This window comes from Brienomyrus brachyistius, chromosome 17 (assembly GCF_023856365.1).
Source record: "Brienomyrus brachyistius isolate T26 chromosome 17, BBRACH_0.4, whole genome shotgun sequence".
NCBI lineage: Eukaryota > Metazoa > Chordata > Actinopteri > Osteoglossiformes > Mormyridae > Brienomyrus > Brienomyrus brachyistius.
In genome coordinates this window covers 5,974,178-5,995,879 of record NC_064549.1, presented here as the reverse complement: position 1 = coordinate 5,995,879, position 21,702 = coordinate 5,974,178, and positions in this window count along the sequence as shown.

Sequence of the window (21,702 nt, the reverse complement as noted above, 5' to 3'; positions counted from 1 at the left end):
CCGTGAGGATGCCACTGTCCCCGCACTGGACAATTTAAAAATGGCTTCCTCCCACACTTAGGGTACGTGAAAAGGTAGCCATGCTATGAGTGATAATATTTGGGTATTTCTCATCCTTTGGTTAGTTTCTTTTATCCCTGAACACATTCCAGAGATTAACACATCACTTAGAGGGTGATTTCTTTCCGTAGATGATGGAGAATATCTTAATATTCTTAGAATACTCTAAGAAAAGCCTGCGGAACAAGCTGAGACTACAGGTAAGTTACTTGTCTGTCATCTGTACCTGTGAAAGTCCGTCTCATCACCTACACCAGAGTTTCCCAACCCAGTCCGTAGGGACCCACAGACAGTCCACATTTTCGCTCCCTCCCAGCTCCCAACACCAGGGTGGGGGGCATGCGGTATTGTTTGGTGTTTCTAAGCCCCTCTCCTTTAAGATGAAATAATCAGCTACTGAGCAGAGTCAGGAGATTGTAGCTAGCTAGCTGGTTATCAGACCATCTCCTGAATAAGGAATGCTTATTTAATGTTTAGTGTAGTGACTGTTTGTGGCCAACAGGGGGATCCAAAACTTATGGGCTCCACACAAATGTGTGGTTTGAGCAGCGGTAAATGCCGCCGCTAGGGACATGGGGGTCATCTGTCACGGAGTACTATGGCAGGATTCCCCAAATTCAGTCTCGGAGGGACAGAATCCAAAAGAGTTTGCAGATTACTTTATTCAAACACACCTACTAAACCTGGTAATTAGCCGATTACGATGTGTTTGAGCAGGGAAATTTGCACACTGTGTCGGATTTTGGTTTATTATGATTATTACTTTTGAGAAAATGCCACAATACATATTATAATAAAAAGGGACCATTGAAGTTTAAAATAAACAGTTGAATGAGATTACAATTGAAGAACGAGGCTTTCATCATTAGAACAGAGATATTTGGCTTGATTCTAATTTACTTTATAGTAGCAAGAGGCATTTTAGTGGATCAATTACTTTTATTATATAAAAAGAGAAAGACAACAAAGCACAAAGACGTGTACCAGCCTCACACACTGCAGCTGAGATGGATAGCTGGGGATGGGAGATGGCAGCCTGGTGCAGTGTGGAAGTGTGATGTGCAGCACGGGTGCAGTGCAGCAGAGTGATGTGCAGCACGGGTGCAGTGTGGGAAGGTGATGTGCAGCATGGGTGCAGTGTGGAGGGGTGTCATGCGACATAGTAACACCGTGGAGGGGTGATGTGCAGCATAAGTGCAGTGTGATGAGATGATGTGCAGCATGGGTGCACTATGGAGGGGTGACATGCTCAGCTGGGTGTCTCTGCTAGCAGCCCGAAACTGTCAGTAGTGGCAAGATTCGAACCACAACAAACCCAAATTTTCCAGCCTACATGTGACCGCCATTCGTCCTCAGCACCCACAGCCGTCTCAGGGGCGTCAGACATGTTTTGGCTGGTCTCCCCTGTTTGGAGGCAGAGCACTGCTCCTCAGGGCTTGCCATCCCGGCTCCGTGACCCTCCTTATGGTGTTGGACATCAACTGGCCCATTTATTCCAGCTTCCCCACAAGTGGCTCTCATGACGACAGCTGGCACACTGGCACATGCCCGCCCCCCTGATACACACGCATACGCCTCACGTTCACCGACACGGTTGCTTATTTCCCTTGACTCCACCGTCTTTTTACGATCCAGTGGCTCCTTCTGCACTTAGAGATTCAGTAACACACTGAAGCGTTATAATGACGCACTGTAGAGAACAAGGCAGCCTGACTTACAGTGTGACTTCGCCATTAATACAGGCTCTCAGATCGACATCACTGCAGCGACCCACTCAGATATCCATCCCATACCGAAAAAGCTGTACCATTACATTCACCCACCCACCCAGGACAGGCGTCATATATTTACCTCGTTAGCAGACTGCCCCAGGTGATATAATATATGTTTCTTAAAAGTGCACTCAGCCTCAGTATATTGAGTGCATATCCTTCATTTTTATACCAGTTTTTTGTTTTTTATGGCAGTATTTTTATGCTTTTCTTTTAACTTGAAAACCGTAGCACTTGAAAACAGGATCATTTTACGTGAGTCACTCTTGGTCTAGAAATAATACAGTGTTACAGGATATTTTGGCCTGAAACCCACCCTGTTATAAGACAGCAGAATGGACGCTCAGCCTCCCCCAGGACTGGTTAGATTTACTGCTTACTGATTAGCTGCTGGCTTCCTAAATACCTAAAAAAAGAACAGGAGGGGGTGTTAATCTGTAGCTGGCTTGTCATGCACCGGTGCCTTTCATCAGCGATGTTTACTTCCGTGAGACTGTGCGCGGAAATTCGCTTTTCCATAAGATGGAGGCTGGTTACGGGCAGCACAGCGCCCCCTACCGGGGCATTCATTCTCCCCACCAGTGCAAACGCCCCCCCCCCCCCCGCTTTATTTAGGCTGAAAGAGTACAAACTGCAGGCTGACAAACAAGATGTACGATTAAAGGACAGTGCTTGTTACGCGTCAGTGGCTAGCATGTAGCATTAGAGATGCGCGATGCTTCAATGAAGACAAATAATAGCTCGCTCATGTCATCCATGACGGTCTAATCTGAGAGTCCCCGTCTCTATTCAGACGCTTCCTTTTAGACGCAGTTACCCCTATTAGCCACTGGGTGGCAGCCAAGGACAGCGACGGAAATGCAGTAGTGCCTTATGGTTCATCCAATGCTGCGTTAAGGTTTTATTTCTCCTTTTCAAATGTAATTATAAATCATGCCTCCTAATTATTTCCTGTTTTATTCTGCTGCCGATGATGAAGGGTTAGAAACTGTCGCAGAGAAATGTAGGTGTGCCTGCGGGGAAGCCGTCATTGGCTGTGGGCGTTGACGTGAGATGTACTCCGGAGGTGCCTATTAAGAGTGCTGGGTCGCCGTCCGCTCCATCTGACCGCCCGTGATGTGGCCTCTCTCCGGTTAAGGCAGGTGACACTGACGCAGAACAACAGTGTGGAGCCCTGGTGTCCCCCCACCCCCCTGCGAAAACACCGTGCCTGTGTGTTATTGATTACCCGAAAAATTCACAGGGCTGCCGATTCAGGCTGTATCAGAACCATCTCCGGTGCATGGCTGCATATCATCTTGCCTGTTCCCCCAGGCACTGGGATTCTGGCAGAAGTGAGCTCAGCCTCCGTCGTCATCATCAAAGGCACACAGACATCTTAATGCTGAGTGAAGATGCTCACTACAGGTGTGCAGGACTGACCTCACTTAAGCGCCGATTAATCTAGCGAGCGACGCTACGCCTGTACTCATTAATCTTGCAGGCGCACAGAGGTAATTAAACGAGCGGCCAAGCCCGTGTTCTAGCTAAGCTATTTTAAACCGCTCACTCTCTCACCCGTTCACGTCTCCGCTTAGTGACTGCGCAGTACGAAGTCACAGCCAAAGTATGTGCTGATGGCTCCACCACAGGGGGGCGCTCTGCAGGGGGGGGCGGCTTCACAATCGGGCCCCTGACTGGACTCGGCGATGAGTACAGCTGTTTTATTCTGGTGTTTCCTGACACACTGATTCTCAAAGTAACTAACTGATTAACTAGCAGTTGAAATACATAAACTGGTTAAACATCCTGTACAAGACAGACCATCAGCGAGAAGCAGGTGACCTCAGTGACCTGCCATCATGTCTGGTTCCTAGACAAGGTTCCGGGCTCTGCTTCGTGCAACAGTGACACTGGCCCTGTGACAGGAACTCAGAAGCGACCCGTCACCCATGGAATGTACCCCATAACCAACCAGTGAATGAAAAATGCGTCATCCAGTGCGTGGTTCGGACCTGTCTCCCAGGGTGCTACAATTATCTCAGCCAGCGGCGGAACAACTGTACACTGGGCCCTAGTGCAAAAATGGACCATGCCCCCCCCCCCCCCCCGCCCCCTTCCAAATTCACACCTAGGGTCTGCCTACGCCAGCTGGAACAGTTGCAGATGATGAAATTTAAGTAGCCTCCGAATATCATACCCATCATGCACTGCAGCAGTTATCAAATTCCACAAACATGCTTTTTTCATTAAAATATGCCTCAACAACATAGTTTCACAAAATATTACAAACTACTACATTTCAAAATTGTTTTAAGTATTGTACCAATTGTATTTTTGTACAATTGTATTTTTGTGTTGACTCCCACCAGTATGACTGTATCCATACAAATGAGAGATACAAAGTAGCATGTCACCCATCCATCCATCCATCCATCCATCCATTTTCCAAACCACTTATCCTACTGGGTCGCGGGGGGTCCGGAGTCTATCCCGGAAGCAATGGGCACGAGGCAGGGAACAACCCAGGATGGGGGGCCAACCCATTGCAGGGCAGTAGCATGTCACGAGTTCATATAATATGTATGACACCAGTGTCTTAATCCTCATGAATGTTTCACATATATGTGAGATTTGCAGTCGAGGGGGTGAGGGGTGGGGGCTGGGGTAACCACCCCGCCTACCAGTGCGCCGCTGACCTCAGTGTGATGACATTTTACGAGTCACCTGGATAGTGACAGACTTGGCCGGTCAGCAGCGCTCCAGATCCCTGGGTAACGGCGTCTGAGCGATCACAAGCCCCGAAATGTAATGCATAACCACCTGTCACTTTAATAAATGTATTAGTCTATGAAATCAATTAAAATTGATCCTGCATTTACGAAGGCTGACAGTGATATTTACTAGGTCCAAGCGGAAGGGTTGAGGGCTGGGGGGTAATGGAATCGGTTTAAACTTGAGGTATATTTCTACGATCTGTTCTGACAGAGCACATCAGTCTGGTGCAGTCACCGCCTCCATGAGTGACAGGTGCACCCTACTGGTCAGGGACGGATTATGGGTTGTGTGGACCCCTGGGCAAAACGTTCGCGAGGGCCCCCCCCCCACCACCACCACCACCACCACAACCACCACAATTCAAGGGCCCTTGGCAGCCAAACGCCCTCCCTATAGGGTCAGGGGCCCTTGTAGGCAGAGGATCAAAGAATGTAGGCCCTCTAAAATAGACAAACGAAAATACATTGTTGATAAGCGTTGCAAATTGTTTTGGGCTAGGGGCCCCACGGACCCCCTGCACCCCAAGGGCCCCTGGGCAGCGGCCCCGCTGGCCCGGTCCGTAATCCGTCCCTGCTACTGGTGAGTGTGAGTGCTGTAATATTAGTCACCACCAACAGCACTACAGTAATACAAGAGCCCCACCCAGTAGCAGACGGCTTTTTAACCGAGTTCAAGTAGAGCACAATCGCTTGAGGTGAAGGAGAACTTCTGACATTCAAAAATAGCCCCTTAGTTGCCCAGTGTCTTGCAATTATAATGCAAGGGACTGAAATGCTAATCCTTAGCCGTGCTAACAGGCATTTTCAAAGGAGTCTTTCCTGACACTGCTGATTCGTACCAATGGACAAACAGACACAGATAAGATAAGTACAGCTTACTCTGGCTTCACATGCTGAACATCCAGCAGTCTTGTTTTAATAAGATCCATTTAAACGTCATTAAGGCCTGGTCCTGAACGAGGCTCATTTCGATTTAACAGACACCGACCGGAGCACATGGCAATTATCTGTGCAAACGTAGACATATTCTTTTGTTTCCCTCCTAAATTCTTACCAGCCCATTTAATTCCCACGGAAAGAGGAAAATTTAATCGGTCTAATTCATAGCTGAACATTGACGGGCTGATATCTCCGTGCCTTCCTGCTTTGTCCAGTACACATAGAATAGGGGCTCACATTTTGCACTATGGACATGTCACTGCGCCAAATATCAGACCATATCATTGCTTTCATGAACAGAGCATCATTTTTTCTCATTCTGCTGGTGTTTGAATACAGTTTTTAATTGGCTGTGTGCTGTTTGCTGCACTTTGCATTCCACTGACCTGGATCGTGTCTCTGTTTATTTCCTCTAATTCAGCCTCAACTCAATCACATCACTGTTTATTCAATTTTATAGCCCACTGCCTCGTGTCTCCCTAATAAGGAACCTGCCAGCCTGGTGAACGAGAAAAACTACGTCTTAATGTTGCCGCTGAAGTGTGTCGAGAACAGAAGACGGGCGCCGGCAGAACGCACCTGTCTGTGACGCCGAGGCTCGCTGGACGCTGCACGTCCTTTCCAGGTGACACGCATCGCACAGCGCGGGTGTTTTGGTGTCACCGCGGCCTTGACCGGACCTTCGGGTGCCGCAGAAACACAGCTGTGCCCTTATTTACATCCTGTCATTCTCAATCAACGTCGTGGTAGCTGTTGTACTGCAAACAAAGGCAATGATGGGTGCCGATCACGCTTACGTAACCTGCGCTGTTACATACTCTTCCATTAGTGTAGCAAGCTCCACGCACAATATCAGATGCTATTATTCAGAGCACTTATTAGGGAGATTAAATTAGACAGCTAATGACAGACAAGTGTTTGTCTGAATTAAAGAAATCACTTAAACAACAATGACTTTGAGAATTAGCAGCCGTCTGATTTGCTTTGAAGCGGTTTGCAGGAAGTCACGGTTTGCATGAAATAAAAGCTGAGCTCTCACGGTGACGCGCTCGTCTCCATGGCGCCATGGCGGATGACGCTGGTCATTCATGCAGGTGAGATCCCTGTCCGGCCTCACAAAGAAACTGCTAAGAATCGCACCTTCTCGCTGATCCACAGAAGCCCCCAGTACTCAGTCGAGCACGGAAGGGGCTCTACCTTTATAGAGCTGTAAGAGACTTTATTACATTGGCGTAATGCCACGGCAAATGTATTAAAAATCAATTAAGCCACTGCAACAGTGGGCAGGATCGATAAATCAGCTGGCAGGAAGCCAGAGGCTCCTGGGCAGAGAGACAGAGGACAGGGCTGCCTGTTCCTGGGGACCAACGACTCTGAACCCATCTTCCAGCATGGACCATTGGCCTCACCAGCATGCCTTCCTGGCGTGGTATTTGGGTATACTGGGTGGGCACTAGCAAAAGTTGCCAACTAGGGGCATTGCAACAGTGAAAAATGGTGTCAACGGGGCAGTGTGTGTGTGTGGGGGGGGGGGGGGGGGGGTTCTACTAAATCACTAATTATTGGCTAAATTTATTCTGTCTCTGCTGTGTTGTTGGGTCTGCCCCTAACATTGCTACGTCTGCTTTTCAGCAGCTCTCTCTATTTCCATGACACACACGCACACACCCGCCTAGAACGTGTCGGTAAGGAACAGAAATCAATCTGCTTTTGAAACACTGTTTTGTAGGTTAAGGGCAGCAGACAGGGGTCTTTCAGGAACAGCGTGCGCCGAACTACACGTGGGGCCCGGCTGTGTAATCTGTACGTATGTCTCCATTCCTCTCCGTCGACGGACTCTATATTTCAGCAAGAAAAGGAATGGAGTCACCAATGCAGAAATGACTTTTTCGGTATGTAATAAAGGATAAAAATACATCTGCTTATATACATTTGAGACAATGGTAACGCAGAGAGTACAACGGAACAGAGAGCTGACTCTTAAATAATGATTTTTTTTTTTTAAATCGGCACTTGTGCCACGACAGACTACTCTCAGGGAGTGTTTCAGACCTTATTCCACTGTGAGATGTTCGCTGTGGGGGTCCCTGCTGGTTGTGTCATGACATGATATCCTGGGGTGTGAGAGCATGGGGGCCCGAGCTGAGGGGCCAATAATAATGACATTAAAGATGATGATGATTATGATGGTACTAATTGCAGCTATGTTAATTCTGAATTTGCCCCCACATACCCAGCAATGTTTTATGGGTTAATGCAAATAATAACAGCAAAAATTATTATTACTATTATTATTATTAATAATAATGATGATGATAAACAATAATAATGACGGTGATAATAGTAATTGCGAGTGTGTTAATTATAAATGTGCCCACACATTTACTGCAGTGTTTTACTTGGCAGCCTAATAGACGTCTTACATATAGCAATGTGATTAGCAGGCTGTCGATTTGAGGCGCGTTATAATCCGTCCGGGACGGGAGCCAGCTCGTGCGGTAAGATAACGCCTCCCCATCGCCGCCGCATCACGGGTCCTCCCCACCCTGCGGCCGGTTGCCGCTTCCTTGCTTCTCCATCTTTACTGCACTGCGGCCGTTACTGACAGTAGCGTCACGTGACTCATCCCCCAGGCCGGGTAACAGAAGCGCGTCAGATTTACTTTGGAGCTGCGAAGCCCTGTAGGGGCGGGGGGGGGGAAACTGAGAAGCCACAGGACGCCTGCAGTTATCGTGATCGTGCAGATAAATATGCATCATTTCCTTATGCAGACAGACTTTTAGCATATAGTTAGGTGCTGAAATATTTTCAGACTGAATTTAACAGTCGATTGTGTTTGTTTTGAAGCTGCATAAGGCAGATTGCATGGATGTTTGTCATTCATTTTATATAGATATTTACCAGGAACAGGTGTGGCTCATCAGATGCCGAGTAGGATGGAAAACCTACTGGGTAGTAGCTCTCCAGGTACCGGAGTCGGAGACCAGTTTTAAATTATTTTGTACACAGTGTCGTGACGCCCCCTACAGGAAATTGTCTGTGTTCTGGCCAGATGACAGGAGACCGGTGGTCTCGGTCAGAACTGAAGACAGCAGCCTGCCATCAGAATTTCAGCACCTCTGTTTCGCACTGGCTGTTAAAGATCATTCCCCCCACCCCAGTCCAGCACCTGCCATCACCCCCTGGCTCAAGTTGTGGGAGGATCATTCAGTACCTAAGAGGAAGTCGGGTTGGAAATGGTCTGACCGCTGTCTCTCTCCCAGCCCGGCACAGTCCATGGCACGACTGGAGCCGAATCCCGACCCAACCACACTGGAACACCACCATTTCTAATAAACCCCACCTTCATAGGGTGCAAGGTCGTGAACCTCTGCTTGTACATGCATGTGCCTCTGTTCCTGCCCCAATAGCTACAGTATAATAATTATTCTGCATACCCTCTACCCAGTGCTTTTGGAAAATATTATATATAGTAAATCACAAACCCACAGATTCTGCATCATTTATGAACTCTAAAATGATTATGCATTCTAAACTGTTTACATTCATAAATGCGCATGACATGAGTAGCTAGCGTTATATAAAAATATCATCTGAGTCCAAAGAGAAACCAATTTTATTAAGGGGACCTGAAATGACAGGAGGTATAGAGGTAATCGGGAAGTAGTCCCTGACATGGCTCCTGTACACCCGGTATGCTGTCAGACCTACTTGTACCCATAAAAATATAGTTCTGATTATGTTCACTGCTGCACACAGGACAGGTAGCAGTATGAGAGGATGTTTCTTGCCTCTAACACGACTTCCAGCTTGAGCTTCCTCCCCACAGCTCACAGACGTCCCACGGGAGATAATTCCACGTTTACGATTGATTAGCTCGTCTTGTCTGCTTTTCACTACCCTTGACGTTGGGCCCCAAGTCGCTGGGGGTGGGGGGGTTAGACTGCCCTGGCAGGTTTGGCACTGTGCATCGAGTGATGCGGCTCTCATTCGCAGATACGCAGGAGAGCGTGATGCTCCTGATGGTGAATATGGATGCGTGTTGCTGACTGTACCGGGGTCCGGCCTCTTCCCACACCTCCTCGATGTGGTTCCTGATCTCCTTCCAGCAGTGATGTGTATAGGATCATGTCAGCTTTGAATGATATATTTATATACCACTGTTTACGACACCCAAAGCACTTTACAGAGCCAATGGGGAGCCACTTCAACCAGCACCACTGTGTAGCCCCCACCTGGGTGATGCAACAGCAGCCATTCTGCACCAATACACTCACTACACAGTGGCTAAGGTGGTGAAGGGGCAGGAGAGAATTCACCAGTTAGATAGAGGGGATGATTGGGAGGCCGGATTTGATAGGGTCACATTGGGCAATTTTAGCCGGGACATCGGGCTACCACCCCTACGACTTGGAAAGATGCCCAGGGACCTTTTATGAGCTCAGAGGGTCAGGACCTCAGGAACTTTTACATCTCATCCGAAGGATGACACCAGTTTTACAACAGTGTCCCCGTCACTGCACTGGGGCACTGGGATCCACACAGACCACTGGATGGGCTCCTCCTGTTGGCCGCACCAGCACCTCTTCCAGCAGCAACCCAGCAATGACTGCTGGTGATTTTTGATTATCCTCCTTCCCGCATGTCAACTTCACGGGACACTAGCATGTCAGGTTGTCATCCGCAAACTGTTCTGTGGCCACTGTATGACACAAGTAGCCAAAGAGTCTCGTTAATGCAGCTGAATGTGCACAGTGAAATGCCCTCAGACACACAGAGACCCAAAGCCCTTTGCTAAGACAAAACAGGGCAAGCCGGCCTCTTCACACGAGCCAATCACCTGCTTTTAGCCTGATAATCAAACAAAGAGATGCACACATGACAAAAGTCACATAAATACTTCTTACTGTTGGACATTAAGGGGTAAGATCCTCTCCCCCCCCCCCCCCCCCCCCGGGACATAAGACTAGGGCATTTCACTTGGGGCGGGGGGACTCTTTCTTATACAGTATACAGCACCCCCTGCTGGTCAGTCTGTTATCCCCCCAAACTGCATCTCATTCCCAATAAGCAGGTAAGCAATGGCACGGTTAAAAATGGCAGAAAAATGCGATTTCTCAGCTTGATGAGACGTGTAACGATTTCCGTGAGGAGTCACTGGCAGCTACATCTTACTTTACTCAGTGCCGGCTGCTATTGAAATTCATTACTCGTACCGGTGAAAGTCGCCCAGTGAGTTAATCTTCCGAAGTGTGAGGCATTTCTGCTCGAGTGTGAGTATCGATTGCCTGTGGAGTTGGTGGAGTGTTGGCTGGAGTGAGGAGTAGAGCACCCTCTGCATGGCCAATGAGAAGCCCTTATCGCATTACTTAGATGCAATTAAATCTTGTACAGGAGGAATTTATTTTGGGGATGCTTATTTTGCTGACCTCGTGGTTCACATCTTATTACTTTCACAGACACAATCTGCGCACTTAAATGAATTTCCCCCCCGCAACACCTCCTGGTAATAATTCCCACGTGAAAACAAGCAACCTGTAATGTACACCAATGTGCACGGCACCTCACGTTAAGCCTGCGGTTCTGAACACACACATCTCCGGACATAAGTGGGCTTAGGACTGTAGATACTGTGGTTCCGAACACACACATCTCCGGACATAAGTGGGCTTAGAGCTGTAGACACTGTGGTTCTGAACACACACATCTCCGGACATAAGTGGGCTTAGCACTGTAGACAGTGTGGTTCCGAACACACACATCTCTGGACATAAGTGGGCTTAGAGCTGTAGACACTGCGGTTCCGAACACACACATCTCCGGACATAAGTGGGCTTAGGACTGTAGACACTGCGGTTCTGAACACGCACATCTCCGGACATAAGTGGGCTTAGAGCTGTAGACACTGTGGTTCCGAACATGGTGGTAGCACCTGTCACATGTGACACCCTTATGTGGTTTGAGCAGAAGTATAGCAACACGACATAGATGCATCATCCGTGGGAGGAATTCTGGGGAATAATAATGGAAAACAGGGAATTCTGGGGCATATTTATCAGACCCTCTTCCAAAGCCTCACACCTTTCACCAGCTTCTCCATCAAATGCAAAATTGACAGAAATGATTACACCCTATGAAGAAATCAACAAACTGGTCTGGGACCAAAGTACACTTATCCCACCATTGCTGTTCGTCTTGATTGTGCATCAGCAGAAACCTGCTCGGCAAAATCCACAGGGCTGAGGAATTACGGCTGAGGTGCTGATTTAGCCAAGAGCGAGGAAAAACCTGTAAAAGATTTATGAAGCACAGAATCTGCAGTCTTCCCGTCGTGAAGAAATAATACATCAATGGAAATTTTATTCTTAGCTGTGGCAGGAATATAGAAGTTCAGAGAACATACAGGGTAACACTTGGACATTATTTTCTGAAGTCAGTCTAGTTTCTCATTGCTTACTTGGATATGCATGAAGATAAATTCAATGTAGACAGAACAAAAGAGGAACAGATCATAAAACATAAAAGGGGCTTCTGTAATGAACCGTCAGAAAATGATGTACCTGCCTTTCCAGCAGGTGACACTAATGGAACGGATAACACCACCCAAAAACAAGTGATAAACGACCCGACAGCCCTTTGTGGCACAGGGGCGGGTACCTGGCTGGCAGTATCCACTGAGGAGCCTGCCACTATCTGATATACCATTCTGAATCACCACACAGCTGCCGGCAATCAGCAGAGATTCTGCATATATTTACAGCTGACATCAGGGAGAGATGGTCGAGGTGATTAGGGTGAGGTTGATGGCTTCAATATGAGAAACGCACATGAGGGCGGGGGAGACAGGGTCGGTGTGAGGAACCACAAGAGGGTGGGGAGACAGGGTCAGTGTGAGGAATCTACATAAAGGTCTGGGAGACAGGGTCGGTGTGAGGAACCACAAGAGGGTGGGGAGACAGGGTCAATGTGAAGAACCTGCACAAAGGTCAGGGAGACAGGGTTGGTGTGAGGAACCCATATGACTGTCGGGGAGACAGGGTCAGTGTGAGGATCCCATATGACTGTCGGGGAGACAGGGTCAGTGTGCGGATCCCATATCACTGCCGGGGAGACAGGGTCAGTGTGCGGATCCCATATCACTGCCGGGGAGACAGGGTCAGTGTGCGGATCCCATATCACTGCCGGGGAGACAGGGTCGGTGTGAGGAACCCATATCACTGCCGGGGAGACAGGGTCGGTGTGAGGAACCCATATCACTGCCGGGGAGACAGGGTCGGTGTGAGGAACCTATATCACTGCCGGGGAGACAGGGTCAGTGTGAGGAACCCATATCACTGCTGGGAAGGCAGGGTTAATAAGAGGGCAGACATACCAGACGCTTTCAACATAAACCCAAAACCCACCGTAGCTTGTTAGCACTAACAAAGCCTGCCTGCTAGCCAGCACTCTGCAGAAGGCCGCATGCCGCCGCCACACTTCTAGCCAATTACATCACGCCTCACACACAAACTACAATTTTCATATAGAGTAACAATGAATTTAGTTGGTTGTTGATGTTTGGGGGGCTATTCCACAGAAGCAGGAAATCGCCCTCATTCATTACCTGTCACTGCAGGTTGGGCACGCATAATTTATGTGACACACACACATTTTGATGTCCAGTCTTTGTGTTATTAAGACTGTAACTTATAGATGGCAGTCTGACATAACAGGGACCTAAACTTGAGTGCAAAATATGTGTCTTAGACTTGCCTGTAAAAGTGCTTTTGGTCCAAACATTCTTTACGACGTTCTTAAGCGTCAGCATTCTTAATGTGCTGCATTTTAACATCACCATGATCTGCTCTTTCCACAACCCAGTACTGTTGAATCGGTTCCAATTCTGGAGCACAAATTAGCAATGTTAGTCTTCAATAGGGAAACAATTCTGAGAATTGCACAAAAATGGCTGTTGGTATGCTTGTATATTGTTTATCTGGCAGAAACAACTTTTTAGTCTCTGCATACAGAATAGGACACTCATTAGCAGAACCGTGGTAGCCTCTGTGATGCAGGTAATGTGAAATAACTTAAATGAAGCATATGGTACTCGCCTAAAGCACAAATAAAGCGGCTGCACTTGACGGCGTTCAGAAATGATTTCAGTAATGCTTTCAGAAAAGTGTTCAATTATATGTTCAATGATGTTTTCAGTAATATCTCCAGTGATGTGTTCAGTAATGTTTTCAGTGATGTGTTCAGTAATGTGTTGAGTGACGTGTTGAGTGATGTTTTCAGTTGTGTGTTCAGTAATGTTTTCAGTGATGTGTTCAGTGATGTGTTGAGTTGCGTGTTCAGTAATGTTTTCAGTAATGTGTTCAGTAATGTGTTCAGTAATGTGTTGAGTGACATGTTGAGTGACGTGTTCAGTGATGTGTTCACTTCTATGTTCGGCCACATGACCTCTGGAGGAGGAGCATATTGAATTTATGTATTAGCCAAATCACAAACGCCTCTTTGCACACTTTCTTCTTTCGTCCCTGGTTCTACTCCTGTTGGAAGTCCACCCTGCCTCCGCCTTAAGGTGTTTGATGAATGACACATCAAGGGGGTTAAAAGGTGCGGAAGCCGTAGGGTAGTGATTTGTATAATTGATCTTGACTATAATTCCCCATTGGCTAAGTGACCTACCTGTCTATGTTACCATAGTAACAATGGATCTATGGGAACCATGGTCAACGAAGCCTTCTAGAAGTAATTTGTGTTTTTATCATCTCTGTTTCACTTGGCTGTTTGACAATGACCCAAGCGTGCTGTGAAATGGTGCGGATTATTTGTTTATGTGAATCTTCTCTCAAATCTCTCCCATAAGCCGTGTGTAGCTGACAGATAGTATGATGCAAAATAAATGGTTTACTTTGAAATGATTGATGATTTACATTTACTCACTACTTCCAGAATATCCTGGCAATATAACACTGCAGACGACGGCAGGCATGAAACACCACGTAGTGCCTACCCTGTTACAGTGCTCAGGAATCCGAGGAGCCATTCTGAAGGACCGACAATGTAACGGCAGCCATGTTTTAATTCAAAAGAGACACTCAGTACAGGAGGAGTGTTTCACCAGCTAAATCAGTCACCCCTTTGCTCAATAAACTAGCACCACTTGGAGTTTCTTCTACCATGTGAGAAGTGTCACTCCAGAAGGTTCTCTTGTCTGGTTCTCTGGCAGTGGAATGAGCTTCTGAACCACATCCAGTCTCAGACTCCCTCTCCACCTTCAAGAAAAGCCTCAAGTTCCATCTTCTTCCATGAATTATTCTACTAACCCAATTCCTCTTTGCATTCCTTGAATGCCCTTATGTTGCATTGTGGCCCTTGAATAGTTTTAATAGATTCTTGCTTTGTTAGAAGCTGTGTAGCTCCTGCTCCAGTAGTGCTCACACTTGTACCTGGGCAGTCAATGGAAGCTCAGCCTAGTCGCACTTGTCCTTAGTTGACCCCTTGAGAGCATGTGTGTCTACAATGTACACTGTATCTTTAAATCCTGGTTTTATTCTGATTCTGCTGGCAGAAGGCTACACTGCAAGGCAGGCTGCTTGCAGGCTCAGAGTTTCTAAACAGCAACACACAAGAAGAAGGTGAAGCAGGAGACACTGGCAATAACCAAAAACCAGCCAGGTAGAGGGCAGAAGCAACTTTCTAATGCCTGAGATGACCGATAACTTATCAGTCAGTGCCTCATAAATCAGAAGATGACCTCAAGGGACCTTCAAAAAGAATGGGAAACCATAAGTGGTTTGAAGTTCCTAGGTTCCTAGAAGCAGGACTAAAGGCCCGTAAAGCAAGGAAGAAGCTCATCATTAATGAGAAACAAGGAAGAGCCAGGCTGCAGTTTCCAGAAAAAAAATGCACATCTTACACAGGCCATGGTCTCTTAATTTTATCTAGTGCAGTATATTTTATTCTTGTAATTTTAGATGATTGCTAATCTGATTCAATTGACAGTAGCCTGGAAGAGGGACTAAATGTAGGTGTAAGTAAACATTAGGAAAGCTCTGAGGAAAGCCAGGGAAGAGGGAGCAGAGCTGCTTCGTGACTCAGACACTCGACTCACTCACTCTGGTCCTTTTTGTCATGGACCACTCCAAGGACGACCCTTTGACGTCACGCAGGGAATCCCTTTTACACCCTCGGGCTTTCCCTCCAAGGGAGTGTCGCAGTGACCGTGCTGATCACATCACCGAGAGAAGCAGTTACAGCACGCCGGCCTCCGACAGCTGAAGCTCATCAGGTTAATGGATGTTCTTTCTTATTCGTTTCTGGCGCGTCAGCCAGACGCGAGATCTTCAGCTTTGGTTGCAAGTTTAAGTGTTTCCTGTTCCGTATCCCCTCCCACCAGACCCCTGCCTGCCTGCCTGCCTGTATACTCACCCTGACCTCCGTTTCCCGACTACGATTCTAGCCTTGCCCTCAAAGCACCGACGTCGATCACCTGACCACCTGCCTGTCCCTGGACCTAAGCCTGCCTTGCCCCCCCCCACCCGACCCCCGCCTGTCTACCGACCACGAGCCTGGAATCCAGTTTCTGCTTTTGCCCTGGATTATATCTCTTTAAATAAATCGCTTGTGTCTTACTGACCCGCTGCAGCGTCCTCCTTTATCCACGACCCCGATCCCTGACACTTATATATATATATATATATATATATATATATATATATATATATATATATATATATTAACTAGACAGTTCAAGGGTACTGGAGGTGTTTTGTAAATATTTCTATGACAAAACCTTTTGTTAAAAGTTTTGGCAAAATTACTGTTTTATCCCACCAGAGGGTTAATAAGGAGACAGGCAGGAACCGCGAAGCATCCTTTTGGGTTTGGAGGAAAAAAAAGAGAGAACAGTGTACTTACAAGAAGCGATGCGCATGTCTAAGCTTACGGGCGACAGGGACACTGTACATTCTTACGTATATATGAAAGGAGAAGGACAGGGGTACAGGAATACTGGGATAAAGGAATACCGGCATGCAGGGATACAGCAACTCAATAATACAGGCATGCAGGGATATGGAAATACAGGAATTCAGGGACCCATGGATATGGGAATACAGGGATATGGGTTATAAGGATATGGGAATAAAGAAATACAGGAATATAGGGATACAGAAGTACAGGAATTTGGGAATACAGGGACACAATAATTCAGAGATGCAGGAATACAGGGATACAGGAATGAAGGGATGCATGAATTTGGGTATATAAAAATACAAGGATACAAGAATACAGAGACTCAGGAATACAGTGATACAGGAGTGCAGGGATAGAGGAATGCAGGGAAATGGGGATACAGTGACATAGGGATTCGGGGATACAGGAATCCAGATTTACAGGGATATGGGGATATTAAAATACAGGAATACGACACAGGAATTCAGGGATACATCTGGCAGCAGCTACATACCATTATCTTCCATATGTTTCGCGTTAATAATCTTAAAGTTAAGCATCACATTTCAAAGCCTGTAAAACATAATCCCAAGGAGCACAGATAAAGAAAATGACAATCAAAGTGATGGTTTACGTTGGGCTGACCAGTGAGACCAAGCGTAGGAGTAACAGACCAGAGATGTTATGAGGACATGCCTTGCAAACCCTCTTTTCAGTAGCTAGATAACAATAAAAGTTGAAAAGTCAAGTCGTGCAGAGTTGGGAAGCCCTCAAACCGTTGTAGTTATAAAAACCATGACAGACACCAGGCCGACGTCAGGTCTCACAGTACGGTGGCAGGTTTCCTATGAGACATCCAGCAATCAAAGAAATTCCCTTTCCCTCTTTGCTTCCTTGCCCAGAATATTGCTATCATTGTTAATTACTCGGCTGAATGAGCAAGACAAAATATGAGTTTCAGCTCAGCACATATTATAAGCACCTGCCGATAATGCAGGCCAATAATGAAACCAGACAAGCTCTCTTTCCGCCATCCCCACCAGCAGAGTAACCCTCGGATGATGACCACAAAGTTTTCTTTAGCTCTGCCTTCATTGCTTAGCGCAGGAAAGGCTGCCTTTTGGTGCCAGTTAGTTAAACTCTCAACTTCAGCACAGTAAAAAAATCAGCACTAGTGGTCTAGACCAGTGCTTCCCAATCCGGTCCTCAAGGCCCCCCAGACGATCCATGTTTTTGCTCCCTCCAGGCTCTCTGTAAGACAATCCATATTTTTGCTTCATCCGAGCTCCCGGTAGGAAAGTACTGTCTGGGGGGCCCCAAGGACCACATTGGGAAACATTTGTCTGGGCTGTGTGTGGTACCAGTTTGCATGTTACACTGTGCGTGCTACGGCACTCACCCAGAGACTGTATCTTTCCACAAAGTCATGGCTCTGTGCTTTTATAAGGCTGGTTAACAACCATGGAAGTGTTGCTGCAAGTTTTTCCAACTGCTGTTGCAGTCAAATACATTGCAGTCAAAAGTTTGGCCGTCTACAAAAGCCAGCGATACCGTTGCATCACATGACCTGAGCACCTGACCTGAGCACCGTATAAATGGTTTGGGAGGAGTCTGACCAGAGTGTGTAGGAAAAGCAGGCAGTGACTGCTCAGCATATATGTGGGAGCCCCTTCAGGACAGCTGGAAAAGCATCCCAGGAGGCCACCTCATGAAACTGGCGTAGAGGAGACAGTAGGCTCAGCCAGTCCCTGGAGAAATTGGGGTTAAGGGCCCAATGGTGGGATCACTCTTCCGACCCAGGGATTTGAACAGACAACCATCTGAGTCCCAAACCACAGAGCTGTCTCGTTTTACTCCCCTGGCCATAGGCCTCAGACAGAGTGAAAGCCTGCATTTCAGTGCCGTACGCAGCCTCTCCTCTGCTCTGAAGGTTCACTCCTTTCACCCACTGATGGATGGTTAATGTTTTATGGCTTTTAAATTATTTTTGTGTTCATGGTATATATTATGGTAATAGTTTCCTGTTTCTGCCCGGCCGTGTTGATCCTGCGCCACGGAGATGTGTTTCTGGTTGCCTGTCTTGCTGTCATTTGTCACCTCCAGAACTACTATCTATCTGCATCGGGTGCTTTGACAGGATGGATAGATGTTTCTGTGGAATCTAGAGGGGTTTTAACTCACAATTTGTCTGCGCTGCTCTAGTTTGGAATTCAGTCTCTTGAATTCTATGGTGTCCACATTTGACCAAGGCATGTAACCAGACACTGCTCACTACAAACGGTTGGCTCATAACTCGAGCTTGAAATGTAAGGGAATATATGTCAGGAAGCGATACCCAGATATCAACATGAAGATGAAAGAAGAACTGCTTCATTTCAGCTGTAAGACTCAAATATGTCTACAAAATAATAATAATTAATAGTCTGAGAGGCTGAGGTGAGTTAGGCGTCCATCTTCTGGTCTTTTGACGGAAACGTTTGATGTTCGTAGCATGGAAGAAAATTGATGTGGCCTCCATGGCAACGTATCAGGGCTAGATGATGTGCATCGAAATTTAAATGAGTGTGGAAAATGTTTTAATTTTTCTAATCCCTCCTCCCAGGAAGATTATTCCCTTATTCCATTTCCGGGCTGTCAGGCAGGAAAAGCCATGGAGTAGGATCTCGGAAGCAGCGCGTGCAGAGGTCTCGTCAATAAACACGCATCTCATTCGGGCAACTTCTCCACTCGTGGCAGGATGCTCGTTACTATTCATCCCCCCCCCCCCCCCCCAATATGTAAACCAAAAGCCATCCATCATTACATCTATCTACTGACCATTCTTTTCTGGTCTGGCTCATAGGGAACACCCATAATCCTATTTCTTATGTTGCTAAGCCTAGTTTTAGATGCTGCATCTCACTGAATGCCTTCTGCTGACACTACGCACAGTATAGGATGTGGACAGTAATTTTATCATTATTATTTGGCCTAAGCTGACTAGGCAGCCAGTAGCCGGCGCTGTGGAAATGAGCACAGCGTAGCTGTGGGGGGCCGTCTTCAGTCAGTTGGGGGTTAAACAGGACGGCATAAATCTTTAGCGTGTAAAATGAGCAAAGCCCCCCACCCCCGGGGGAAGGCGCCTTTCTTTCACTTGATGTATGGCAGTTGTATGATTGAAATGGATGCTGTTTAGCTGTGATTTCACAATGCAGGGAGTCAGAGATCACCATCAGAGAGCGCCGCAGGTCCGAAGTCTCCCTGGGCGGGGGGGGGGGGGGGGGAATTTAAGACTGATGCCCCCCCCCTTCATATTTCATGCATGTGAGGACATTTGGACCATTGTACACGATGAGATTTTGAACACTTAACAGATTCTGTTTACATTATAAGTGGTTTGGGGAGGGAGTTTTAATTTTTTGTGAACTTAAATATTTCCTTCCCCTCTGGATAAAGTCTTTCGGAAATCAGTTAACTTCAGATGAACGGTAACAATTTAGGGGGGAATAGATTCCATTTCAGATGGCTGCCTTTTTGACTTATCCCCGGGTACCTGAAAATACTCATTCCAGAAAAAACTCACTCTGTCAGCACTGGTTTCTGCTTTGTCCCATTATGTCTGCGACTCCCTTGCCCCGTTCGGTCTGTGACTCCCCGTTTGGCCAGCAGGTGTCACTGGCCATCCCGTTCTTTCCTCTGTGTTTAGCACCTTTTATTATCCTTAATATTTTCCCCTATTCCCATGGCTGAATGGCCGGAGAGTGCAGCTACATCTTCCCTACCATCGTGCCAGTCTTAACTACATTCGACATTTTAGTAAATAGATAGTAATTTTGTCAGTATTATTTGGCCTAGGTTTAGTATGTCGGTGTTCATGTGTTTATTTATTAGTTCTGAATTTGTGTCTTTGTTCTAAGTTATTCTTATGCATATCTAGTTTTGTAGTTATGTCCTGAAATCCTGGTCTGTCCTGAGTCCTTATTGATTGTTTATGACCCTCACCTGTTTCTTGCACTCCCAGTCTTTAGTGTCTAGTTAATTGATAATGGTATACAGGCATTTGCATATATATACAGTATATATACACACACATGGCTGTGTCCGTGGATTAGGTTTATTTTACATTGTGGGGACCAAATGTTCCCTACAGTGTGATAGAACATGTTATTTTGACGATGTGGGGACCTGGAAAACGATCGGTGAATGCAATCAAAAAAGTAAAAATGCCAAAAGTCTCATATTTCGTTGTATTATGACTAAGGTTACGCCTCGGTCGGGGTTAAAGTTGTCATGTTTTGATTAGGCATTTTGCCCACAGAAATGAATGCAGAGTCCCCACAAAGATATAATTACAAACCTGTGTTTGTGCGCGCACGTGTGTATTTAAATATGTACAGTTGAGAGCAAATCTGGGAATCAGGCCACTTCTCTGGTGTCCCTGCAGTATTTTTGGGGTTAACGGTCTTGCTCAAGGGCCCAACAGAAATGTAATTATTCTGCTGAGGTTGGGGCTCGAACCAACAACCTTCCAATCACAGGCACAGAGATCTAACCTGCTGAGCCACACAAAACCAAGTCTTGTCCCGCACAGGCTGCGGAAGGTGCACATTTGCCTTAATTTAGTCTAGTACAAAGAATGGCTGGATGTTACAGATTGTTACTGTTTTCAATTTCATTCCCTCCACACACACACACACACACACACACACACACACGATGTCTCAGGAAGCTTTGAAGGACGTACCGTAGCATTGTCTCTGACAGCCAATATTCAAAGCAGGAGATCCAATCAGTAAATGGCGGCACGATAACTCTCATGTGCTGTTTAAATCGGAAATTATTTGCAGTGCAACACAGATATTATGAAAGTCGTATTTCAACTCAATCTCAGAGCCAGATCGGCTTGTTACTGGCCTTGTGGTTCCGATATAACAGCTTCTATGATCAAGATGCAGAAATGGTGTCTTCGGCCAGTAATCACAGGCCAGTCCCGACTGGGGAACATGTCCAGCTCTGACTTTAAAATAACCCCACAACCTAAATCGTTAGGCTGGCACCTGTTTATTTCCCAAGAAACTACTACTTTGCACTGTGTAGGTGGCTCAGAAAGTGCAAAATGCCTGGATGAAAAAATACTTTATGAAACGCCAAAATGATGAGCGCGATGAACTGCTGCTGTTAAAGAGGGAAATAGCAAAATCTTGAACCCCCCCTTCCAAAAAGGCAGAAACGATCATCAAAGCATCGCGTTTTAC